Below are 27,557 nucleotides of genomic sequence, written 5' to 3'. Positions count from 1 at the left end.
TGCTGGAACAGCACTCTTCCACTGTCGGTCGGCCTACGTGCCAGATTGCTCTTTGGCGAATCACGTGCGCGGAAATGCCAGAAGGTGGAGCGAAGCATATGTTCCGAACGTGATTATCTGTTACTCTGTGGTCCAAAGGATTTCAATAACGCGTACTTCGAAGTAATAGTTTTTCGCTGGTTTATTTTATTATTATTCTTAAAACAGACATTTGGTATGTTGATGCTGACGGCGCTCCGTCTAGAACGCCCAGTGAAGGGCGCAAGTATTATGCGCAATCCCTACCGTCTTCCCTTCTCTTCCAAATTTGTGTTGAACGAAGTCTTGGCTCGAGTCGGTCCACTGACTCGACGAAACGTTAAAAATAACACTATGCTGTTGAAGATGTCGCCCGGCGGTGTTCAAGGGCTTCGTTACGAAGCCAAACCCGCATGCTAAAGAAGTACAACGAAGCCAAACCCGAATGTTAAAGAAGTACAACCTTTAACATTACCACTCTGGGCTCATGCAAAGGTTGCAGTAACTAATTTGCATATGCATTATTCAATACCAGAGCGCACAATAAAGACTGTTGCTTATAATCGCTTAACTTCGTCATTATGCGAAACGAAATGAAGCGCGCTGCGCTGATTTGTGACCGTCACACCCAGCATTCTTTCGTACTAAGCAATATATGCATATGAGCGCTCGTTATTCATTCACTTCAGTGCTTTATATATTTTGTTTTAGTTCTGGTGAAAAAAAAAAGAAGAAGCAGCTAAAGTTTCTACACCGAGTAACTTTGCAATGTAGCTTCCCGCACAAAATCAGAGCAAGCAATGGACAGTTGGCAGAACAAGGCTAGTGTAATACACAGTAAAGAAGTTACTTACAGGTTTAGTAATTTCTGGAGCACACGAACGGAAAGTCAACTTTTATGCCTACAAACAATTATAGCCAACTGCAACTGTTCTTACAAGAAAAGATAATTACGAAACAAAGGTTGAGAGTTAGAAAAGGAAGAAACAAAGTATAATTCCACAGAATGACAAAACCGGAAAAAATTTGAAGTATTTGCCACAAGAACAAAAACATGTCGCGTAGTCATTGCCATGATATGATCGCCTTGTTGATCCCGTTATATTGATGCAAATTATTTAACAGCAGAGATAGTCGGTATTGAATAATCTCTTTTTTATTGTTTGTGCATTTCTTTAAGATTGGCAAGGTTATGTCATTTGATGCGTTTCTTTTTTGAGCGTACATTGTAGCTGCGAGGAATCCAAAATTCATAAAATGACGAAACAATGTGTCATTTCACGAATAATTTGCCTGCGTGAGATAAATAAGGCACTTTGCAGAGCAATCTAATGATTCGCTTTTGTAATATCGATAGCTTCCTAACATTTAGAAGGTGATGATGTTATTCTTAAGTCAGTTTGAATGTGTCCTTCTTCAGATTCGTCGTTTGTTCCCTTGCTCTGCGTTCAGCAGTAGAACAGTGAAAGAAAAGAGAGGCTCTTTAATGGTAACTGGAGATGTTTCTCTAGCATGCTACTGCAGTTTAATGCGATGATAGGTGAAATGATACGCGCAGAACATAGTGCAGACACATAGCGCACAACATAGAGAAAAGTGTGTTTGTCTCGCACAAATAATACTAGTGATAACAATCTGTCGCGCGCGGGGTGGCCAAGAGGCGCTAGTCCATGGTCCAGTCTGCTTTAGTCCAGTCACACCTCGTAGCGCAAGGTGCGATCCCTGAGGCACATTCAGCGCAGGGCTTACGACGATGCTTTGGACTGTAAGGAGGCTGCTTTAGCGGATTGGCTATCTGCGAAAACTGTCTGCTCGGTTTTACGTAAGAAATGCTATATGCTTGGCCACGTTCTGACAAAGACTATGCAGACGTATTCACTCTGCGCCTGTCAAGACACTGCCCATCTGCGCCGTGTTCACCCTTGTCGAATTGTGCGCGACAGCAATACTGCACTTGCCTGGCCTGGACAGCAGCAAGGTTTTCCTATGCAGCCTTATCTTGATTATCGTGGTCTTTATCGTAATTTGATTTACCTTTACTTGCACTTTCTTTTGTTGAACAGGCTGAAATTGAGTAGCCAACTGTTTGGTGTAAACCATTTTTTTTTTTTTTTTACACAGCAGATAACAGAACAGCGAACGTAATCGAAGCTTATATATAACGCACTGGGAAATGCGTTTTAGAGCTCCCGTTTTTCTCGAAGAAACTGTATATCTCGCTCGCCAATTGGAATTACGTTTTGACCGCTATCTATGTATTCACGCCGCTGCCGAAATTCGCACTAAGCTAAAGCTGTCCCAGAAACCAGCTGCCACTGTAAGAAGCAGCGCTTTCAAAACACGAGAGCCCCGGAATAGAACTTCAGCATAACATCACCGGTGTGCTTTCATACTGCCTGAAGTGTTTGGGACACGAGTTTTCTCCAAATATAAGCGTATTTTTGTTCATATAACGTGAGGGTTACATTTCCAAAGAAAGAAAATCGAAAAAAGAAAGCTAGCCATAATATCGAAAACATTTTCCTCCTACGCCTCCTCGCAATAACAAAACTCCATACCTTCCGTGTAATCTCGTATACGACGTCTCACTTCGCACCTCTACATGGTAATGAGGTGACAGAGACAGCGTAAATAAAGTATTCAGCGCAGACTATGTCAGCGAATAACGGTGCCTTCCGCGGTTCTTACATGAGTTGCTTCCCCGTAGAGAACATCGCAGCGCACAAGCATTTCTTTTTTTTTTTTTTTACAAAATAAAGAGGAGCGCCAAGGCTGTAAGTTATTTCATATATTTCTTTATTTGTTTCAACCAGCTTAGATATTCAACATAGAGAACTTCAAAGCTTCACGATGAAAAGGTGCATCCTACTTTCTAGTCAACATATATTCCCCAGTAACTTCTCTGAGCCGAGCGAAAAAAGAAATTAAAAAAAGAAATAATACGAAAGTTTCGTGTCTCCCTTTCTGTTTACCTCCTTCGTGTTTACAATTCCCGTGTTCTCCTGAAACATCACCCGCGCGCGCGTACCTGTCTCTGTTCATGAGCGAATTCGGCCTGCCGTGTTATTTACCCGCATAGAGTTTCGTATCCGTGGGTTTCCCTCCTTGTGATCAAATTTATGCAGTTGCATTTTGTGAACCCTTTGTTTGACGTACTGCGAATGTAAACTTCAGACAGCATGCCCGCTGGAAGACAATAGCAGGGCGTTAACGAATGCAAACGCGATCAGGCGCGAATAGATACACATAGGCGAACTGTGCCAAAGCATCGAAGTTGCATAGCTGTTTAGAAAGGAAAAAAAAAAAAGAGCACCGATGTAAGCGTGGATAAATGGTGTTTTTTTTTCTTATTTTCTTCCTTTTTTTTTTGCATTTGTGTTCAAGACTCCGTACGTGCGTCGACATCGCTTACACAGCCTGTGTACTCTTGTGTAACGGTCCGTCGACGTCCCGGGGTGCGCGGCGCAAAATGATTCAGCTAACCCTCAAGTGAAGCACACGTGCGCGATACGACGTTCGCTACAAGCGTAGGAGGCGTCCACTTTCAAGATGAGTTACGAACGAAGCAAGCGGGAGGAGGTCACCCTTGGCGGAAGGAGACGCTATATATCTTCGAGGAATCCTTGGCGATGATCAGGATTTCTCTCCCGAATATACTGAGACACGGGGGCCCCTGCCGTTTGATCCCCGGCGGCCGCGGTGCTTGCATCGCCGTAGGGAATGGGCATAGCAGGAAGAAGGCAAAAAAAGCGGGACAGCATATTTTAGTGATTCGTTCGGCTCTCAGCTTATTTGCTGCGACAGCAGCATCCTCTCGGATAGGAAACCGCCGCGTTGTAGATTTTGATATCGAGACCTCTCGCCAACGCATTTGCAATGCACGCGATGTCACCTTCGACCACTAAAGCGCTGCACGTTATGGCCTCAGAAATGCGTGCGCAGGTGCCACGTCTCTTAGAGTCTGCGTGGTTCACGAAACCGCACAGAAGCTGCCATGCGCCGACAGTGTGGTGTATAGTGCCGCCGGATTCGACGCACTTGTTGGATGCACGTGTGTGGGTTTACCGGATTTTTTTTTTTTTTCAAAAATGGTTCGTCTATTGCAACTCTAAGGCAGCACTAAGAGTCTGCATTTTGCCCTATATCGTAGGACTCGTGAGCAGCTGACATATGAAATACGAGAAGACCACCATCTAGCTGTCGCTAGAGGGCACGAAATTATATTCCAGTGGCTACCTGGACGTACCGGGATTGCTGGTAAGGACCTCGCCGACAAAGCCTCCCGGTTTGCCCACCTGGAAGCCCGACCAGTCCCAATTCCCTTATCCATCACCGACTCTGCAAGAAAGCTTCATACCGTGGCTAAAGCTATGACGCACATATGCTGTCTTTCTCTCGACCTCCCCTAATGCCATCTCAATAAGCTTGATCCATCCTTAAAGCTACAAGTGCCATCAAAAGTTTCCCGCTCTGAGGCGACAGTATATTGTGCCACCTCTGGCTCGGGGTGGGATTTACACAAGCCTACTCGCTCCGCATTGGAATGGGGATACGCACATGTGCGACTCCTGTGGAAACACAGAAACGATTGAACATATCCTGTGTATCTGTCCCCAGTACGACGTCGAGCGTGAAGCTGTCCGGACAAAATTGAACCAGCTGGACTCTAGACCATTTTCGGAAATGAAAATCCTTGGACCTTGACCGTACGCGTCGATGGCACAGAAAGCCACGAGAGCGTTGTTGAAATACCTCAAGTCGACACGTCTTGGCAACCGTGTGTATACTCGGTGCCAACCTTCAAATGTGCGTGAAACTGTGCTCTCTCTGTCTCCTCTCTTCCTCTCTTCGTCCCAATACCCCTTGCCCCAATGCAGAGTTGCGAATCGGCCGTGGCTCTGGTTAACTACCCTGCCTTTCCTCTCTTCTATTTTTCTCTCTCTATCTCTCTCTATCTCTTAAATGAGTGCGCAGCTATGTCATCTCTGTTGCATAACATCCCTGGTGGCGTTTTCCATGTTTCAAAGAGGCACTGCAGGATATCGCAGTGGTCAACTCATCCGATGGTACTGTGGCATATTGCCGAAGGGACGGCTGTTTGGCCCCCAGAGGCAGGAAAGTTGTGTTGTTCTTCACTTAGGACGAGGCTGAAGCTTAGGGTGGAGCTTGGCGCATGACGAAGATGACTGACGACGGAATTCAGTTACGCTCGTATAGCGTGTTTTGACAGAGAGGGAGAGAGATTTCTCAAGGAAAGGCGGAGAGCTTGGCCTGAGCTATAGTGTCCTCTACTCTCCACAGCGGGAACAGGAGAAGGGGAAGAAAAGAGGGGATGGGTGACGATGAGGACAGATTACAGGGTTGCCGGGCGCGTGATCTTGCGGCACTGCTTATAGCACAGGCGCAGTTCAATGGTTGCGGAACAGTTCCAGAACACTCCTCAATTCAGATTGCGGCCCATCTTAGCAAGCGCACACGCACGCAAGTGAAGGTTCTTAAGGACATGCCTGACGTCGATACGCATCAAGAGGATAAACTGGTGTATGAGATATTGACGGCTGTACGGAAGACGCGTGAAATTCGAGCTTCGTGATTTGTTACTGAAGAGCTACAATGAGCGGCTCCTGTACGCCAAGCACCTGTGTTGAAGACTTAATTACCGACGTTCGGAAATCAGTAAGAAGCGCGCGCACACAGTTCCACAGATGTTTGCGTGCAGGTTAAATATATACAGATGATTAAAATAATCTAGTGACCCCACTAACGCGTCGCTCATAGCCTGCGTGATGCTTTCAGATGATAATCACGTGTGATTCAACACAATTCTGTTTGAGGTCGCGCATATGTATATAGAGAGAAGCGTCATGCTCCGCAGACTTGTCAATCATATGACTGGTTATGAGATGGAGCTGAGGAGGCGCGTTAAATTTTAGTTCTATCACCGTATTCCACGTGGATGGCATTCCAAACTTCTATCCTCGATCTAACAAGGTAGAAAGATAAATTTCAGTCTTCGTCCCTCCCTGTAAATAATATCGCGCTCTCTCTACTTGCAGTTAAGGTAACGGTCTCCGATAAGTGATACTGTCTGTGCTGCATTATATATATATCTCGAATATATTGTACTTTGTAATGGTTTAATTTCAGCTGCCACCTTGGATCCAAGATGCGCGCGCAAGCCAAATGTCAAACGAAACGTACGCCTTTCGTAAGCTCCACCGGGGATCCTCCAAATCCCATCGCTCTATTGAAATGGAGCCCCGTTAAAGTAATTAAGCTTAACACAACTACGCTAAACACAACTAAATGCAAGAGTATGTGCGTCTCCTCTAGCTCCACCTCTTATCATATATTCCCATATTTCATTAATGCCACTGCCCTGTCGGTTGTTAACTCCTATAAGTATTTTGGCCAGTATACCACTAGCAACCTTTCATGGAATATGGATGTTGAATATGTCACTAACAGTGCTGACCAGACGTTGGGCTATTTGAGACGAAACTTTCCTTCAGCACCCCACCTCACTAAAGCTTACACTATAGAAAACATTCGCCCTTCCAAAACTAGATTATTCTTGTGCCATATGGGAACCTGCTCATGCCAATCTTGCCGTTTCCCTTCAAATCATTCAGAACCGCGCCTCCCGTTCTGTTCTCTCAAATTGTTCACGTCATTCTATAGCGTCACGTCGTTGAAAAGAACTCTAGAGCTGCCTGACTTCCCGTTACGTCGCAAGTACTTTCATCTCTGTCTTTTTCCTGAAATATATTCTTTTAACCCTTCCCTTCAAGAAAATCTTTCCACCACACCAAGTTACATCTCGTCTCGCATCGACCGTCAACACAAAATTGAAGTGCCATCTTGTCGAACTAATTTGTACCATTCTTCTTTTTTGCCAAGAACCGCCAGTTAATGGAACCGCCTTCCCGCCTACACAGTCTCAATTCGTGACACCACTAGCTTCAATATCGCCGTTCAAAGTGCCAAGGCACTTAGAAATATGCCCGCCTTAATAGTAGAACAATTATCAAGTTGGGCATTTGTTATGACTGAGTTTGACAACCTATACCTGCGCTTCACAATGGCCTACAACAACGATTTATAGCTTACGACACAGTATGAACATTCAGAATCGATTCCGTGTGCTCTACGTTGCCGCGCAAGTTGCTGTTAATTAGCTTATTAGTCCCTAATCACAGAACGTCCTGTTTTGTATATCATAAAATGTATTTATCATAGAAAAAAATTAATTTCATTCTTGAGATCGGCTGGTGCAGCAAACTAAATGTGCACATTTCATTGTAATTCGTTAAAAAATAAAAAGCTTCTTTCTAAGCGCCTCGTGCCCCCTTAAAACGCCGGCTTAGGGCGAATTCAATCCGTCAGCCAGTCGCGCGCGCTCTAGTGGGCCGTGGGATAACGTGCGTGTGCAGCGCGCGCGTGTGCAGGCTGCCCGAGCGTGCTCGAATCGGTGCCGCCATCTGGGAGCAGCGACGCGACGCGGCGCCCGTAGGCAGTTTGGCACTGCGGCACGGATGGCAGGGTACTCGCGGACAGCGCGCGCTGTCAGCCGAAGCGAGGCTCACCGTTGAATGAATGAATGAATGAATGAATGAATGAATGAATGAATGAATGAATGAATGAATGAATGAATGAAAATGATCGGATTTTTCCAAGTAGTATCCTATAAACAAGCATGTCCGACGGCATTGTGAACCTTCATTTTGACGAGAAAGTGCATACATATACCGCATCTGAAAACAGAAACCTCGATTGACTTAATTTGTAATTTAGCTATTAGTTTGCTAAAATATATATATATATATATATATATATATATATATATATATATATATATATATATATATATATATATATATATATATATATATATATATATATAATCGATCTAATAAAATGAAATTGCGTGCACCCGCCGGAGTTTATTTCTCGTGGATTGATTGAAGTTTTTTTTTTTCAGTTTACTTATTTAATACGTAGATATACATGCTTACACAAGTATACAGAAGGAGGTCGCAGAGCATGTGGCTGAAAGGGGACCTCCTGTCAGAAAATATACGCATTAGAGCAAATACACAGCATAAGACAGCAATACAGTAGTCACTAAGTGGAAAATTATACGAAGTAAATGTAGTACGAACTGCAAAATAATATAAAGCCAATTGCTAGTCGTAAAATTAAAACAGTAGTTAAGGCATTCCAAACAGAACAAACCAAAAATATTTATAAAGGCTACAAATGAAAAAAAGACAGGAAAAGAGGGAAAACTAATAAGAAAGGAGCAGGAGTGAAGTGAATAGCTTAAATATGTGGTCAAGATATGTAAAGCCATGTGTTTGCTATATACTGTGTGTCTGGCATTTTATTCAGTGCAGTCATATGTATATTTATAATAATATTATCGTAAATAGTGCATGCAGAATGCGGCCACCGCGGATGGTAGTGTTAATTACATGTGGCTCCAGGCTCAGCAGCAGAACGGCACAGCATTTTGAGACACCACGACGCGTTTGGCAATGTTTTGAGAAGGATTTGATTAACCCCGCGAGTGAGATTATTTTTATGCGAGTATACAGCTTTTCCGGTTCTTCGGAAGTCCAAGAATACAGAAATTTGCCTAGTCTGCTCGTCGCTATTTTCACTTATGCCATCCCGTGCCTTACGAACGGCATCGGGACTTAATTTACTCTTCTTAGCTCTCCTGGTGCTTGATGTTTCTGAACTTGTGACGGTTTGCTGTATTATTACTTTATTTCACTTTTATCGTTGTCTATGTAGAGATGAGTAGTCATTGCTGGGGTTCAGTGACTATAGCTCTTTTTGTTTTACCTTCAATAAACTCTGTTGATACAGCGGGAAGAGGAGTAGTCATTGCTGGGGTCCAGTAACTATAGCTCTTTTTGTTTTACCTTCAATAAACACTGCTGATACAGCGGGAGCAAGATCTATACATTCAGCAAGCTGCTGTGTGCTTGCTGAACATATGTCGTCTTCATTTTTTTGAATGCAGCAGCACCGGGTGCGTCAATCTATTTCTGTATATGTTGTGCATTATCTAAGCCTGGTTTCATTTCTCATGATGCATGGCAGCTTAGTGTTCCTCCTGCCCCATATCTCACTCGCCAATCTTGATTAGAATCCAACTAAACGAAAGCAAAAGTGGCGGGGGGCACATATGTCGTTTCATATTGTTTTCACTTACTAGGCAATTTGAATTTTTTTCTTTTGTTCGCGCTCACGTGACACAAGTGGAGCTTCGCCGTCGCACAGACCCCCAGGATCGTTCTTTTTGTAGCTTACGCCTAAGCGTTGCCGTTCCATAGTTAAAGAAAGAGAAGAAGAATGAAAGAACACTAAAGAGACAAGAAAAGTTACGCTGTATTAGTAAATTACCCTTCCACAATACCAAAAAAGCCACTCTTACCGCGAGATTACGCATGGTAAGTAAAAAAAGAACACAAGCAAAAGACCGGTAGCCACGTCGCCTTGAAGTTTGCGCGCCAGCTCGACGTGACGTCATGGACTTTTGACCGGTGTCTGCTCGGGCGTAGTTAATTTTTTTTTATTGGTAAAGATGCATTACGTCGTGTTGCAACGTAGCCAAAGAATGAACTTGTGGAACCTTTATAGGACCACAACGGATCCATAGACCAGAAGATACTTTTGAACTTCCTGACGTCACACACTCGTACACCGACGCTGGTGCTCCGGCGCAAAATTCAACAAACGAAGTTTTGTGCCTTTAATTTTTCTTCTGTTCTAATAATCAAATTATTACCGTGAAATTATTAAAAACCGCTTTTCGAAAGAATGTTTTGTCAGTCTAAATTAATTTAGCGCCTCTCATTGGCGTCCCTCTGATTGTATAATCCCTGCATTCTTTACCAAACCGCAAAGTATATCTGTGCCCAGGAACAAATTACACTTAGCAGTGGTTCACAGGTCGCAAAGGCAAAAGGCACTTGCTTGCAACAGCGACAAGATCAAGGACACAGGATGGACACGATCTCATTGTTGTCCATAATTGCCCTTCATTCGTTTCCTTCCATTCGTTATTGTCATCATTATTATTTGCCGCCATAAAGGAAATAGCCCGCAACCACGTGCTATTAAAGCAGCAATTTCCAACAGGGTGCCAAGAATGCGGTTTCCTCTTACTGGCTGCATTGTTGCCAAGAGGCGTCCTTACTTCACTTCTCTCACGAAAGGACGTCTCTGTATTCCGGCCACATTCGCGATTTCAACGTTATTAGGCCCTCGCACTGCTGACCCTCGCGCAGAGATAAGCCAGTCATAAAGCCATGCACAGCCCCATTGGGCGCGTGCGCGCTCAGCAAAAAGAACTGTTGAAGCAAGAACCCCAAGTGGCGGAGAAAGAGAGAACAAACAAGCGGGCGAGGAGGGAGAGCAGGAGCAGCGATTGAAGTGGACGCAACGGTGCAGCAGTTTCTCTATGCCCGGAGTGCTGCAAACTGTGAAAAGTTCAGCTACGTTCACGTACGCGCCCGAGTGCGTGATGGGTTCACGTCTCCGGGACTCCCGTATCTTTGAATCAAAGTGTCTAAAATATGATTCGTTGAAAAAACAATATCATTTTTATTATCGTCCGGCCATTTAGCAAATTTACAAATCTGAAAAAAATATATATATAATTTAGGGAATATTTATTTCTTTACTTATTTATTTGTGCATTTATTCGCACAGCTATATCAGAGCACGCGCACAAGACACGTAAACTCTGGTAGCCTCGCAGTAGCGGCGACGTTCCTTACTTGTAGCGCTTGCGTGAAGTAAAAACGATGAGGGGGCAAGAAATTTCATGGGTGCACAATTACAGAGTAGGGCGTGCTTTTGGACAGATGAGAAGCAGCAGGATTTGGGCTACTTTGATCTTTCTTTTATTGAAATGAATATTAGGAGAGGTTGGCTCCTTTACGGCGGCACCGGCTACTCCTTGTCACTTAGCAAAGGAAACAAATATGCACGAAAAAGGGAGCATAATGTCCCAAAATATGGCACTCACTAGAACACCAGATGAATAAAAACTAATACAGTCCAATTGCAAAGTTTTGTGCAAGAGTTCAGCACGTATACGCATATACGAGTATAAAGTCTAATATTTTGAATATCCAGAACGCAGAACACAGGTAGTTACACTGCAAGTACAGAACACAAGAAATTACACATGGCGTAAAAGTAACGATCACCACGTAAATCAATTTTGATCTAGAGCAACATTTATATGACTCATTTAGCTTATTAGGATAAACTGAAGTTTAATATTTCCCAAAGTGTTGGTGTATTCGCAAAACTTTTTCAAAGCAAGAAGTGCTGTTTTCTGAAGGCCCGCTGTTGGCCATGGACCGAATATCTTTTTTAGAGTGACTGGGTCTTCTAGCGCGAAGTGACAAGTTAGCTTGCAAAGCCCTTTGTGGTGAATCATATTTTATGCAATCGAGGAAGAGATGATGAATATCTTCATCTGGATGGCCAGAAGAACACTGCGCACTATAGAGGAACGTCTCATCCTGTATAAAAAGCGTCGCTAAATGCAGTTCCACGCCACAGGCGGTGCACTAATCTTTCGAATTTTCAGTTTTCTCTCAGATTTAACGGAATTGATAGGCTTATACATGGATATATAAGGTATAACTACGAGTTCTGAGATTGATGATCAAACCCGGTACTTTTGCCGAGAAGACAGGATATGTCTCAAGAGCATGCGCACTTCATTACGCAGAAGAGGAATATTGATTGTCTCTGCGTTATTGCGCGCCCTATTCGCAGCTGCGTCCGCTGCAGTATTATCAGGAATATTGCAATGCCCAGGTATCCACTGGAATGCAATTACGGGATTCGTTGCGCTCGCCCTTGTGTGTCCTTTGAACGTCTCATACAATAGCAAAGTGTTCAAAGAATTTTTCTTATTGCTTTGTAGTAATGTGAGAGCGGCTTGCGAATCGCTAAAAATAGCCCATTTTTGCAAATGCTTTTCCGACGTTATAAAACGTAAAGCACACAAGATTGCAAACAGTTCTGCTACGGTGAAAGATGACTCTCGGGATAATTTAAATGCTTGATCTAGCGCCAAATGCGAAATGACGAATGCTGAAACCGAGAAATTTTTATGACACGAACAGTCTGTATACATGTGTATGTACTGGGGATGCAATGAGTAAATTTGGAATAGTGCCAGTTGCTGTGCGGCTACCATGAACATGTCAGTTAGATATAATTCCCTCAGCCGATAATTCTATTTTAGTACTTGTTAAGATCCAAGGAGGGCAACTAACATCGACTTTCAACGCTTTCAATCTTGGTAATAATGCTTTATGTTCTTGAAGAGCATCGCGTAAATTTTGCGTTTGTTTCGTACACTAAGCGCGAGGTTTAATGGGTGCTTCTCGGGTTGAGTTAAGATGCGATAAATACGTCGGCATGTTTGCACCTTTCGTATGACTGAAAATGGTGGGTGAAGGGAACAAAAGGTTTGTGCGCGCTTTATGTCACAACGCTCACAATTTGACTGTTAGTTTAGTTTAGATGAATTGAAATGTGTTGTTACGTTATGCCGTGCAAAGACAACTGCGGGCCCAGACGGGGCGTTACGTATGTGGTGTTAAAGAACCTCGGTCCAGCAGGCAGAATGGCTCTTCTCGAGGTACTTAATGATATCTGGTTAAGAGAGTATCTTCCCGATTCATGGAAATTAGCTCTGGTAATTCCAGTACTCCAGGTTGGCCCCTGTCGATCCGTCAGTCCCTTTTTGCAAACTAAAGGAGAAGATGGTATACAGTCGACTGCAATGGTGGTGTGAACGCACAAATGTGCTTTCCAACTGCATGACCGGTTTTTGACATAAGAGGCGTACAATGGATGCAGTATTAAACATTGTCAAATGCGTCGAACATGAACGAATGTGTGTAAATATCACAATAGCAGTATTCTTAGACATTCAGAGAGCATTATACATTGTAAGTCACATACACGTCCTTGTTGGCATGTCAGAGCTTGGCTACATAGCCGAACATTGCGATGGATATCAAATTTCTTAAGCGAATGAAAAAAAATATTTATGGAAACAATTGAAGGAGAGAGTAATTATCACATCATCACGCAGGGCGTTTCGCAGGGCTGTGTCCTCAGTCCGTTTTTTATTCAACTGTGTCATGGCAGCCCTAGCACAAATACTACCGTCTGGCCTGCAGTATTCTCTGGACGCTGATGACATATGCATATGGGCCTCTGGTTCTCATATACAAGACATTCAAACAACGCTGCAAGAGGGTCTTGATATTATTGACACCTTTTTAAAAGAAAGAGGCATGAGTCTCTCATACGCAAAGACAGCCGTACTTCCTTTCACTAGACGACAGCTGAATAATTTACAACTTACGCTTGAAGGGCAAACCTTGCTGTTGTTGAAAGAGCATAAGTTTCTTGGCGTTATTCTTGACCGCCAGTTAACATGGGCATCAGACATCCGCTCAAATGAAAGGCTACTCGATTCCACTAATGCGCAAAACAGTAGTACGTGCACTAAGTGGCAATGTCGTCACACATGGTTTAGAGAATAAGATATACCTTAGAGAGACCTCGAGGCGGCGTTCAGACATGCGATCAATAACGCGGGCATGCAGGTGGAGATACACATTTGTTGCAATATTTATAAGCGGGGTAGTTGGCATTCCGTAAATAGTAAACTATAGAAGCGCGAAGGAAAAAAAAACACACACGGACGGCAGGATGGACGGGGTAGCAATTGTCTGTGTCCGTCCTGTCTACCATGTTTTTCCTTCGCGTTCGAACTTTACTTATTCGCCTCCATTGCAAAAAAATAAAAGACGAACTGCAAGTCCTTATTCATGTTGAATTTCGTATAAGGTACTTTGAACAAAAGATCCCGACCACTTTAGCAGCGGCGGTCGGGATGGCATGATTTCGATGGCATGTATATGGGCAGGATCATTGCAATGTAACTATTTTTAGCTACTTTAATTTACACCTCATATGATTAACGGCTACTGTATGATCACTTCTAGCTACACTTGTTGGTTTCTTGTTTAGTTGTATTAATCGTTTGACCTTTCGCTTTGCATGTATTTCGTCACGCGACATCTAAGGATTTAGTGTTCTTATTTTATTTCTCTCGATCGGTATGTCGTCTTTTATGCATGGCGTCACGATGTCTGTAAATCTACTCCACAGCGTTTCGATATCAGTAGATAAGTTATGTGAAATCGCTACGAAGGAATCATACTCGAAAGAAAGACAGTCTATTACGCACGCATCATCGGCAAGGCTGAAATCAGGTTATAAAAGCAATGACTGCTGATAAAATCACGCTTCAGTCACAGTTACAGCGCAGAAGGTCAACCGATCGTCCGAGATGCCCGGCATAATTTCCATTTTCGTAATGTCATGTAGGACATCATCCCTTAGAAAAATAAATGTGTGCGTGCGTGCGTGTATATAATGTGTGTGTTCTGGTGTTTTCATTTTGTAAGTAACAACGAAACGGCTTGAATCTCTTCGCGAAGTCCATGTTAACGAAACCGCTTTTTTTTGAGTGTTGGGCAACTTATACGCGGCAACGGGCATGCTCAACTTCCCCTCGATGCAACTCGCCAGAGCAACAACAGTACATGGCACCCTGAGTGCTGCTGAAATGACCGTCGCTGTTATCAGCATTGTTTCGCAGGGGCAAAGAGCGCTTGCGGTGCCGCTAGCGAGCCGCATGCCGTGATTACGTTTTACAAGCCACGTACATGGCATTGCATTCATTTCAGCCGCCCGGGCGAAGAAAAACTGCCGTTGTTAAAAGAGTGTGATGGCGGCTAATAAACGTTTTCCCTCTGTGGCTTGTTCGCGTGCAGGACGTTGCGTTCATGCTGTCTAAATGTGATAATTGTTTCACGGTACATTCTCGCATTTAATTTTTGCTTGTCGTGCGATTAGGAGCAGCCGGCGCCACCAACAGGTGTCAGCCTCTGCTTTAAAATCACGTAATAAAATAATCTGATGCCATTTCACGCTAAATTCTGCTGAGTACGTACGCGATAAGGCTAGTGCCCAGTGTTATTGATTCGACTGGGCGATCAGATCTGGATTTCCTGGGGATTATAAGCCCAATTATAAGCGTCACCATGGATTTTTTATAAGGCTAATTTACGTCTACTGCAGGATGAAGGACCCTCCCTGCGATGTCCAACTGTCGTGATCCGTCTCATTTTATCTTATGCCTGCATTTTCAAAACACATCTCGTCGCACCAACCGATCTTCGGCCGATCACGGCTGAGCTTCCCGTCCCTTGGCACTCCTTCTTGTGAACGCCGAGCAGAAGTTCCGCGTACAGTAACTGCCGAGAGAATTCGCAGTGCGTGTCTTTGTTTTTGTTTATGACCACTGGGAGATGCCGCTTTCCACGAAGTCTCATCGCCCGGCTGTCGGAGAGATCAAACGAACGTGAAGCTCTCTCCGAAGAAATGGTTCGGGTGTTTTCCAATGAAAAAGAAAAACAGTCTGATGTAAATATAAGCTGCCTATGTTATTCTGCTGATGACTGCTTCTTGGCCGCCGACCTTTAGCAGGGGGAATGCTACGAGCGCAAGCTCCAGCTTCACTTGGCTCCCTGAGAACGAAAGTATAGAAAATAATATTTACTTCTAAACCCATGGGGAATCATAACAAACCGGCGAGGCGGATTAGTCGGCCGTGACGGCTGTTCCGCTGCTGAGTATATAGGTTGGGGGTTCGACTCTAAGCGCGGAGGCCAGATGAAAGATACGATTACGGGGTTTGACGTGCCAAACCTCTGTAGGGGATGGGAGAGTTCTTTGTCAGTTTTGTTCATACCGGGTTCCTCAATGTTCGTGCGAAGTTCGGCATGCACCAGCTTCGTTGCATTTCGCCTCCTTCAGAATGCGGCCGCCGCGGTGGAGCCGAGCCCGCTACCTCTTAGACTTATGCGGCACATGCATCTCTCTCTCTCTCTCTCTCTCTCTCTCTCTCTCTCTCTCTCTCTCTATGCGCTAGCCATCGAGCCACCACGGCGCATGCAGCGTTCCTGTTCTTATGACAGTGGCCCATAAGTGGTGTTGAAATCCACGCCACAACGACGTGACCTCTGAACAACGGAAACAGATCTTGAAGGCTATGCCTTCGCGTGGCGTATGCGCCGGAAGTGACTGTGGAGCCGGAAACACGCCAAGGTCGCCATGTCTTAAACATAACTTATACAGTGCTCACAGACCGGGCTTTATATGCATGCTAAAAAAAAAAAAAAAACACGGCGCGTCAAAATTTTCTTTGAGAGCTTCCATTTGACTCAGCCTCTTTCTTGCTTCCTCTAGTTAGGCGCTATCATTTGATAAATGAATTATTCACCATTTCGCAGAATCTAAGTCTTCAAGAAAGGAAGCCACTTTTGAAATCAGAGAAGCGCAGGGCAAAATTAGTTATGAAGAAAGGCTAAGGAACGTCGACAAGAATAAATTGGCGGCCAAATCGCACAAATTTCTCTACCTCATAAGTGTGGACACACAATGCAGAAGAAGTCAAGAAAGTTGGCAACCAAGTACAGAGTAGTTGAAAATGTAAGTAAACAACCACGAGTATTAAGAAAGAAAGTGAGAGAAACAGAGACAGTATATTGAATGCAAATAATGGCACCAAAAAAACATGGAGATTTACAAGAGTGGCAAGAAAGAAATTAGAAAGGAAAATCTGTATCCTAACACAAAGGGCAGTGGCTTGCTATTTGAGGCTCGAACTGGCTCTCTAAGGACAAAAACATAGCGGAATAAACATTTGCAGCAAAATGAGGTATGTGTTTGCTGCAGCAAAAGTCCGGAGACCATTCAGTACATCCTAACGAAATGCGAAGGTATTCACCCAGCGAGACACGTAAATAACGAACACCTTGCGGAAGCGCTTGGATTCCATCCGCTTGGAAAGTGAATGGAAGCATCAAACAGTCAGCAGTCGACGTAAGCAACAGACCTTGAGAGTCATCATGGTCATGATCAGCAGCAGCCCATATTTATGTGCACTGCAGGACGAAGGCCCCTCCCATCGATCTCCAAATACTTGCGCTAGCTAATTCCAGCTTGCGCCTGCAAATTTCCACATTTCTTCAGCCCAACCTTATTTTCCGCCGTCCTCGTGTGCGCTTCCCTTCCTTTGGCACCCATTCTGTAACTATAATGGCCCACCGGTTGTCCACCCTACGCATTGCATGGCAAGCCTAGCTCCGTTTTATTTGTCTTCATGTCAACTAGAATATCGGCTATCCCCATTTTCTCTCTGATCGACACCGCCCTCTTTCTGTCTCTTAACGTTATGCCTGGCATTCTTCGTTCCATCGCTCCCTGCGCGGTCCTTAACTTGTTCTCAAGCTTATTCGTTTACGTCCAAGTTTCTGCCCCATATGTTAGCACCGGTAGAGGGACTGCGCACTTTTCCTTTCATCACGCCAGCAGTAAGCTCCCAGTGAGGATTTGATAATGCCTGCCGTGTGCAATCCAACCTATGTTTATGCTTCTGTAAATTTCCTTCTCCTGATCAGGGTCCTCTCTGAGTAATAGACCTAGATAAATGCTCTCCTTTACAGACTCCAGAGGTTGGCTGGCGATACTAAATTCCTGTTCCTTTGCCAGGCCATTGAAGTTTACTTATACTTATAAATAACAAAACACTCAGGCATTAGAATGACAACCAAGTTTACGCAATATCATTGAGCACAGCAACCATAACACAAGCAAAGGGAAGTACGAGAAAAAAAAAGGTATACCGAAGACCAAAGCGCCATCACTGGCAAAAAGTCTCGTTTAATGGGCTGGATGTGCTGCAGAGGTGCGTCGTGTCTTTAAACAGGCATCAATCGAACTGACCGTCGCCCACTATGAAAAAGTATCGGAACACTGTGGCCTCTATCGTTCGCAGTATTTCATGCCTCACGCTCAACGACATTAAAGTTCGATGTCATGAACTGCGCAGACCAGAACGTTAGCAAAGAAAAATTTCGGAAGTGGCTTCGAGAAATGTGTGAAACGGATTCGCTTTTGTTCGTGCAGAACTGTTACTGGGGTGTTTCGGATACCATAAGTGCATTTTATATTCTTGTTTGCCCGCGTTTGCAGGATTGGGTGGTCGTTCGTTATGATCTGCATTTGCTGTTTCTCAATCACATATTATACAGGCTGCTTTAATTTAGCTGCACCGAATTTTCAAATTTATAAAAATATCAATCATGGTAACGTTATGTTAACCATTCGAGTGTATGGATTGGCAGCCTTTAGATATGGAGCAATTTTTGCAATTACGTGCGTACTTAGCGAAGTTACGGTACCTAACTTTCTAATTATCAACAATAGGTGGCTACAGCAAATGAGTATTTTGGCGCTCGTCCTCGACACTACCTATCCCAACGATCAAATTTTGAATAGCGGCGTTCATGTGGGAGCTACACGAAAAATTAGTTCCACTTGTTTGGCTCCTGGAAATCGAAACCGGCTGGAAAAAGAGAGCCCGTGTCGTCGATGTCGCCGCCATCCCGCCTTTCGTCACGTCTCCGAGGTCACCGCCGGTCCGGCTCCGCGAGCAGTTTTCGTTATGTCCTTGCTGTCTGCGGCGTTGGCCTAGCGCTTCGATGCCGGCGGGCCGCCAAATTTACTTCGTCATTCTGTTGGGCGCCACGTTGGGGGCTGCAGAGCCGACCCCGCAGAAAGGATGTTCCACATCCGCCGCCAAAGTTTGTGAGGGGTGGCGCTGGCTAACACTCTCGGAGTTAGTTCTAGTGGTATACACATGAATACCCCATAAAGTGGATGGGAGAACGGCGCCGGGGTAGCTCAATTGGTAGAGCATCGCACGCGTAATGCGAAGACGTGGGATCGTTACCCACCTGCGGCAAGTCGTTTTATCATCCCCTTTCATTTCCAATAATTTATAATTTCTTCGATTCAAACAGTAAGTACAAGTAATTTCCTTGTGTACAAGTAATCTCTCCTGTGACAACAAATTGGCTACAAAAATTTCTATGAACGAACACCACACCTTCATCAACTACATTCTGTTTCGCAGTTATATTTTGCTCTTTTCTCTGTATTGAAAGTATTCGCATTGCGAGATGTATAGGGAACGTAAAATTACGCATTCTGCTGCATGGTGCGTTCTCAGTAGAACGACAAGTGGGCGTCGGGTTACAGACCGGTAGGCGAATATTTGTGTTTGTTTGTATATTGTTAGTCACGCTTGGCCTCCGAGCACAGGAATTCCCACGTGAAGACGTACACATTGTTTCGCTCCTCTTGAGCGCGGTTGGATATCTAAATTCAGTAATATTATCATAGTTTACGTAATGCACACCCAAGCGGACATTTTCTTTCTTCTTTCTTTTGGTAGGTTCCGAAGTGCTTGGCGGACTTATTTGGAAACCCCCTCTGTGCAGCGCTGCTTTCTTGTCGACCAAACTGTCTCATTTATATGCGTACACAATAATGCAGTATGCAGGCTTGCAATAATCTCCTGTTTTCTCTCTTCGCGCGTAGGTCTCGGAAAAGTGTATTCGCAGTGTCCCTTGTCAAAAACTAAGGGCTACGCAAAGTGACGCCACAGACCTCGAGAAAAGTCTCTCCGCCAAACGAACATCCTCGCTCCATTCGTCGAACGTGTCTCGTCTCGAACGTGGTACGAAGAGGGCACATTTTTCGTTCCCTTTGTCAAACCCCTGGACGGGAATCTCAGAACAAAGCACTTCATCGCTCTTCTCATTCACCATACGACTAGCCTAACCACTTCAAACATCGTATGCGTGACCGGCAGTCACCCTTAAATTCACCAAGGCACAGCGAAACCGATGTGCGCTAGCGCAACTCTCAGACGACGGACACGCAACGGCATATCGCGACAACTGCATAGCGTGACCGGCGCTCAAGGCGGTGCCGTATGAAAGCGATCGATTTAGGTTTGCGACGCTTATCAAACAACCGAGCAAATCGCAGCACGTTTTTCCAGTTAGGCAGTGCGCGGCTTCGTTCTTGTTGCCAGCTGCGTAGGAACGTTCGGTCCGCCGGTTCAAGCTGGTGCTTTCGTGTCCAATTTCGACGGCACGTGGCACTCTGTAACTGCGCTAGCAGCCTCGAGGAAGGGAGGAGGGTAAAAGCACTTGGGAAAGCCCGTTGTGGAGAGGGTGACGAGCAAAGGCAGAGAGCAAGGTATTGTGCCGCGCGCGCTGAAGGCGAGTGGGTTCGCTGCAGCTTTAAGGGATCAGAGAAAAAGCAAAAAGCATCGGCGGGTGCCGCAGTCGGCCCTCCTGTATATGTCACTGCGTGGTACCGCTCAAAATGCACCGCATTCGGCCGTGTCAGTTACACGTGTATCATTCGTTAGGTCCGCGCAGACTCGGGAGCACACCTCTCAGCTTCCACTCGCATGACAAGTCGTTATGAAACAAAGCATTATGCGGTTGCATTTTGCAATGATCCGTATCTTTGTACTCTGTTCGTTTGTACGATGCGCCGCGCAAAGTGGCCGACCTTGGTGATAACGGCGACGCAGAGTGGTGCTGTAAGTGTTGAAGGACAGAGACAAGGCGAAGTAGATGGAATCGCCCGAATATGGCCCTCACGATGCATATTTCGTAACATTTTCTTTTTTCACCTAATTTTTTTTACCTTTTCATTTTTCATTTCTTCGCGTCCTTCATTGCCACGCGCCGAGCCGCGGTCCTACTATACCAGTATTGGCCACTCTGCACGATCGGTGATGTGGAAAGAATAGAAGGATAAGGATCGTCCAAGAGTACGATAAAGGGACATTACGAATGCAGCGACAATTTCGAAGTAGAAAATTCTCGAAGAATATGACCGATGGGTTACGTGTACTGCAGCACGTGTGAGTGAGTCAGGGAAAGAACTTTATAGAGAAATCGGATGAAAAGTAATCACAGAATGGTTATAAACCGTAAACGAAGAAATGTTTCAAAGGGAATGGATAGTTTCGCGAGAAAGCTAGGCGAAGCATACAGTTGCTACATACAGTTACAGTTACAGCATACAGTTACAGTTACGTTACAGTTACGTTACAGTTACGTTACAGTTACGTTACAGTTACAGTTACAGTTACGAAGCATACAGTTACAGGTGCATACATAAGTTGCTTCATTGTTGCGCTGAAGTCGTCTGGGCACGCTGGTCTGATGAGGAGCGCCGTCAGCGGCGTCGCAGGCGTGCCACCTCGATGTTGCTTGAGACGAGAGCGAGGGAGAACCATCGGCGCTTGTCAGCGTGCAGAGGAAGGATTGCGCGAGGTTAGCTTGACGTCAACTGTCCGGAGCGCTCGGACCAACGTGTGCACCAGGGTGTGGTGCGCACACAACTCCTCAGCAGGAGCGGTATCATGTGCGTTAGCACAAAGCTCATGCCAGCAGTGGAAGCCCTGCCCTGGCTCCGGCAGAGCCAAATGAGCGCTGCGCGTTACCCGAATGCGTTCACTTGGCTGCGTCGCTTTTGCAGCCGCACCCACTGCGCGTCGTCTGGAGACTCGCTAAACCTCGCGCGCGAGCCGCGCATGCGCCGTCGATAGCAGGACAGCACGACGACGCCGACGACGACGACGGCACGAATGTGCCTCGGGCGTCGGTATAATTGCTATCGCAGTAAGATGCGACCACTGGGTGACATGACTGAGCCTTCGTCGGCTTAGGCACTAGCACCGGTTTCGGCCAGCCTTATTACCAGTAGAGCGAGAAACTTGCAGCGGCGGGCGGAGACAAGACGGGGCGCCGGCACTGCTTGGGACGCGAGAATAACATGTCCTGTATATATACACACGCGGCTCTTGTAATTATATTTTTTTCTTCTTCGGTTGTTCCCGTTGGTCGTCGATTCGCGGCACGCTGACTGGCCTGTAGACACGTGTTCGGCCCCTAGCAGGTTTATCTTTAGAGCGGTCTCGCGCCGAGTTGCTGACACGCGCTGCCGACCAGCACGAGTCCACTGAGCCGTCCGATGCTTTTCTCGGACGCCCGCCGGACCTGCTGATCTATTTCTCTTCCTTCCACGCATCTCTCTCTCTCTCTCTCGCTTCTCTCTAGCCTCTCTCCTTACTCTGCCCGCGCCAAAGCGGCGATTATCGGCTACTATACACCATTGCACACGGCGGACTTCGCCTGCGCGGTTAGCATTGCGACAACCCGTATAACACTGGATTCACGAAACGGCTCGTCCCAGATTTTGTACCGACACTGGCACCTGTCGAAGGCGCATCGTAAACTAACGCGAAGCAACCAACCAGCTACGAAACAAAAAAAAATGATGAAAACAATGAGTCATACGTACAGCAACGTTGCATCATTGTTAGACAAAAGATTACTCGATCAACAACAATGGGAACACTGCGGATTACAAAAGTTGAGGCGAAATCACAGATGGGCAGGCTCGAAATAATGCAAAGGCACACACCCACGCAGAATGGCTGTCGCAAGGTTGTAATTTTTGCCTAGCATTTTGTCCCAGGTGACCTTATACGAGAAATTAATGGCGTGTTTGGCATTACTGGTCATTACTTCAACAGCTGGAAAGGTTGAAGGACCAGCTGGCCGAGTTGTATACATCTCACTCAAAAGGTTCTGGCTGTCCTTTAAATATCTAGTGTAAGCCCCTTTCCGCATACGAGGTAGGATAGTGCAATACATTCTTACGATAATGATTCGGGAGTCTTAGCGCCCTTTATGTTTAGCGCTTTAACACCCATTATGTCTCAATGATGAGAGAGAGAAAGACAGCGCAATGGGAGCAAAGACAGGAAGGTCAACCAATTAACGTCTGATTTACTACCACACACAAGGTGAGATAGAATGTGGAGGGGAAAAGAGGGAGGGAATTACCAGTGAATAGGGACGCCCTGCAGGACGCGAACGTCATTTCAGGATGATAGTAGCTGCACTAGCGCGCGAATATCTTTATGCGCGAGGGGTGCATGCCGCCAAGATATATATATATAAGGAAGGCAGGAATGTTAACCAGTCGAGCGTCTGGTTGGCTACTCTACGCTGGGGAAGGGAGAAGGGGAAGAGAGAAGGGGGAGAGAGAAATGGTATAGAGACGTGCACAGACAGTCATAGAGTCAAAGCCTCTCGTGCAAACGAGACGTTGTCAGAGCGCATAAATATAGAATATAGAATAGAATTTGTTGACAGGAAATACAGAGAGGTCGACCGCAGCTAGTGCGCTCGAGTCTGCTACTCTGCATTGGTGAAGAGGGAAGGGGAGTGAAAGTACTGCGATGGGTGATGATGATCAGAGAAGTGGTGAGTGCTTATGTATATGAGACAGTTGCCTTGCTAGAGCCGCTCCTCGAGCTTGGTGTCCTGCAGAAACTTCAAGAACACTTTAGTTGCACGCACTGAAGTTTCAGTGCCAGGCCATGGGCCTAGGATAGCTTCCTCCGACAGTGGTTGCCTGCCAACGCTGGCTAGGAAACTTTCTAACGTCCTTTGCCCCAGCATATATGTTGGGCGATCGCACATCATGCGTTCCAGTGTTTCAGACATCTGGAGGAGGAGGGAAAGACATAAGAAGAAGGCAGGGAGGTTAACCAGAATCACGTCCGGTTGGCTACCCTACACCGGGGGAACGGGAAAGGGGGAACAAAGATAACAGGGAGAGAGAGGAGGGAAGGAAAGAAGGAAATTGCAGTGAGTTCGCTGACGTGTGTGGCCTTACAGAAATTGCATTAGTAGTTACAGATGGTTGCACAAGCCCATCGTCCTTAAGAAGCACAAAAGTGCCTTCACCGCTTTATGGGCCGACGGGCGATGGGGGCGGTGTTCCAGCAGCACCTGCACAGAAAGCGGCCGATTGTCCAGTTTTTGAAAAGCTTTGGCAAGTTCTTGTCTCTCAGGGGTGTATCGTGGACAGTGGCACAGCAGGTGGTCGATGTTTTCTTCCGTGCCACAGACCTCGCATGCTCCACTGTCAGTCACTCCAATTAATGTAGAGTATGCCTTTGTGAAGGCAACTCCTAACCAAAGGCGACAGAGAAGCGTAGCTTCACGTCGAGGAAGTCCGAGTGGAGGCCGGAGTTGCAGGGAGGGGTTTAGTCGATGCAGTCGTGTAAGTCGTAAGTTTGGCGAGTTCCACTCGGTCAGTGTAAGACTGCAGGTGTCGAAGCTGCCTAGCGGCGTCTGTCCTCGAAAGCGGAATTGGAATGCTCTGCTCTTCATGATGTGCTGTGAGAGCAGCGTTATCGGTGGAATCATTGCCACTGATTCCACAATGGCCAGGTAAACATTGAAAAACGACCTCGTGACCTTTTTGTTGGACATGATGGTAAAGTTTCGCGATTTCGTATGTCAGTTGGTCATCGCATCCGTGTCGTAGAACTGACTGCGTGCACTGTAATGCCGGTTTTGAATCACAGAACACAGCCCATTTTATAGCTCTTTCAGATTAAATGAATTCCAGTGCTCGACGCAGGGCCGTTAGTTCTGCCGCCGTTGAGGTCGTGATATGCGATGTCTTGAAGCGCAGTGTCATTCCTCGCGTTGGTATAACCACGGCACCACCAAACTGCACGACGTAGTCGATCCATCGATATAGATGTGCACGTGGTTGCTGTACTTTCCATGCAAAAGAAGTAAGGTCAACTGTTTTAGAGCAGAGGCCGGTAGATCTGTCTTCTTCTGTAGTCCTGGAATCATTAGATGAACTTGTGGACGGCTCAAACACCATGGACGAAACGCTGGCTTGGCTGCAGGTGCGTACCCTGAAGTAAACGACGCGCGATGTGCACTGACAATACCGCTAAATGTCGAGCAGGGCCTTGCAGCAGTGAGGCTCGCCAAGTGGTGGGAAGGGGTCCTAGCATAACGCCTGAGATGCATACGCATTGTCTCAACGGTAATGTGCGTCGTGATTGGGTAATCCTGCGCAAGGGCAATGTTTTCAGCCGTTGAAGCACTGCGTGGTAAGCCAAGACATGTCTTAAGGGCTTGCGCTTGAATACTCTGTATCGTACGCAGGTTAGACTTGCAGGTGTTGGATATTGCAGGCAGGCTGTATCGCAGGAATCCAACGAACAACGCCATGTACAACTGTAACATAGCGTGTATAGATGCTCCCCAACTTTTTCCTGCAAGGAACCTGAACAGGTGACAGATAGCAGTCAGCCGCTTTTTCACGTAATTGACGTGCGGAGTCCAAGACAGGTCTCTGTCAATTACGACTCTCAAGAATCTGTGACTTCTGCTGTATGGTATAAGTTGTCCGTTAATACATACGCCGTAACCAGACCTTGGCTTCCTCGTGAATGCCACCATTGCGCACTTTCCGCATGAAATTTCAAGTCCTTGTTCACGAAGGTAGCAAGAAGTCATTCAGACATCTGGAAGTGCTCACAATCAGGGCTGTTCAAATGGCCGATGAAAAGCACAAAAGTGCCTTCTCTGCCTTCTGAGCCGATGATCGGTGGGGATCGTGCTCTAGTACTGTCTGTTCACTGAGAGGAGGATAATCTAATTTCCTCAATGTGTTGTACAAAGATTTTCTTTGTGCTCGAAACTGAGGACAGTGGAAAAGATTCCAAAATGTTAGACTCAGCCTGTGTTTCGGTGTGCAGCCTGTCTAACGCGGTCTGTAACAAAGGGGCGCTTTGTGACCTCCCGTGTAGGGCAGGTGCACATCAGGTGTTCGATGTTTTCTTTTCTTTTTCTTTTTTTCTTTTTGGCATCCACAAGTGTCGCATTTCGTACTAGGCCATACGGAGAGAATAAGCGTTCGTGAACACCACTCCTGGCCGTAGAGAATACGGAAATGTTGCTTTGCAGCGGGTAGGGCTACTTGGTATTTAAGTTGGCAGGTAGCTGGCACCGCATATTCGGTGCGGCTGGTTAGGTGAAGCTCTAACTTGAAACTTCTATTTGTTTTGCTCTGAGAGTTAAACACAGGTAGATAAGGTGCAGGTGCGCTGCAGCTTTCACAGGTGCGTGCGCTGACAACATATCCATTTAATGTCATGTACAACGTCAACTACAGGCTCCTGGTCAGTGCACAGGTAAATGCTGCAGAGACCGCAGCTTCGTACATACGCACAGGTATAGTTGGTTGTTTGAAAAAAGGCACAGTGTGAACTTTCATCAACCTGCAATCTCACACAAACTCCCCGAAATCTCGTTTTTATTATTTGGGGTGATGAAATGAGAAAGTATACTTCTTAGAAGCCAGCAATAGTAGTGTTGCATCGCGCGGTTGCCCCGTCATAAAAAGAGGCGATGAACTAAGAAAATTAGAAACAAAAAGCGAAGTCTCCCGTACTCGAAGCCAATGGGGACGTCGCAAGGAAACGCAAAGCTTTACAACGTCGTGGGAATGTGCGGGAGCTCCCTGCTGGGCAACTGTCGTAACGGAAACTTCCTTCCCTCGCAGTTGCTGCAACGCACTGACAAAACGCGGGAGCGAGCCGCCGGGTCGAGATCACGTGCCCACAACAAGCCGCCGCCTTTGTTCTTTCCGTCTCCTTTATTTTCACCTTCGTTTGTTGACCCTCGTCTATGGGACTTGGCACCCGCGCGCGAACGTCGGCGCATGCATTGCCGCAGACGCTGCGCCGAACGCCGTGTCGGTTCTCATCACCCATGGTTGACGTCACAGTGTAGTCTTCGAGCGCGCGGCAGCCTGCGTGGCGTTGTTTTCGAGACAGAAAAAAACGTCCTCGTCGCTGCCATACGTCACGGGAGGAAGATGTGTGTCTGTAGGGGAAGCACCCGCCGAGAGCTCGCTGCGGACCCACGCGCTCCGAGTCAAGGGGGCGTGTTTATGTAAGTTTTGCGCGGCGAGGAACACGCTATACTCGGCGGATATTTTCGGTTGTTCGTTTACGTTGCGCGCGACCCTCTTTGTATTTTTTGCGCGTCCTCGCGCGCGTGTCTGACGCTCGGTTTCTGTATCGACGCTTATTCCTGCGCCTCCAGGAAGCTTTCCGTCACTGCCCACTGAAGCAGCGGCCCGTCGTGTCTGCGGTCTCTTCGGATGACGCAGAGGGTTCGAACGGAGCGTGCGCGAAGCCTTGGCAGCTGTATGCGCGTCCTGTTGCGACAGCGCTCAACAAAGGCGGCATATTGCATAAGGCGTTCGGTTCTGCTCGTTGAAAGCGGGCCGCAGCGCGGTTAGAGGTGGCTTCCAGTTGAGCGTCCCGCGTACCGAAATCGTGCTCCGGGGCAAAGAACGCACCTGCGCCCGTTTCACCCGATCCGTGTCCGGCAGTGCTGAGATTGCCATCTTTGAAAGTATTCCTCTCGCGCGAGGTAGCAACCCGGAAATTCGCACTTTGTTAACCTTCCTGCCTTCTTCCTCTCTCTCTCTCTCTCTTTCTTTCTATGTATCTCTGCGTTCAGTTAAAAGAGGGCACAGCACGTAAGCATTTGTATTCGGAGGTTTGCAGCGTAGGCGAAATACACAGCTACTTAAGAACGACTAAACGAAGCGCCGCGTGCAACTATACCAACGTTGCCTTATTG

General features: G+C 46.2%; 1 protein-coding gene and 1 non-coding gene across 6 annotated transcripts in view; both read left to right on the top strand.

Moving 5' to 3' along the window:
* wake (ankyrin repeat and fibronectin type III domain containing protein wide awake) overlaps positions 1-27,557 on the top strand; it is a 396,065-nt gene that overhangs the window by 213,026 nt on the left and 155,482 nt on the right. The gene's annotated exons all lie outside the window — the stretch shown is intronic.
* TRNAT-CGU (transfer RNA threonine (anticodon CGU)) lies at positions 18,881-18,952 on the top strand. The gene has a single exon. It is a non-coding gene; the product is annotated as a tRNA-Thr (tRNA).

This window comes from Dermacentor variabilis, chromosome 8, assembly GCF_050947875.1.
Source record: "Dermacentor variabilis isolate Ectoservices chromosome 8, ASM5094787v1, whole genome shotgun sequence".
In the NCBI taxonomy this organism is placed as follows: Eukaryota; Metazoa; Arthropoda; class Arachnida; order Ixodida; family Ixodidae; genus Dermacentor; species Dermacentor variabilis.
This window is presented reverse-complemented; position numbering and strand designations above follow the sequence as displayed.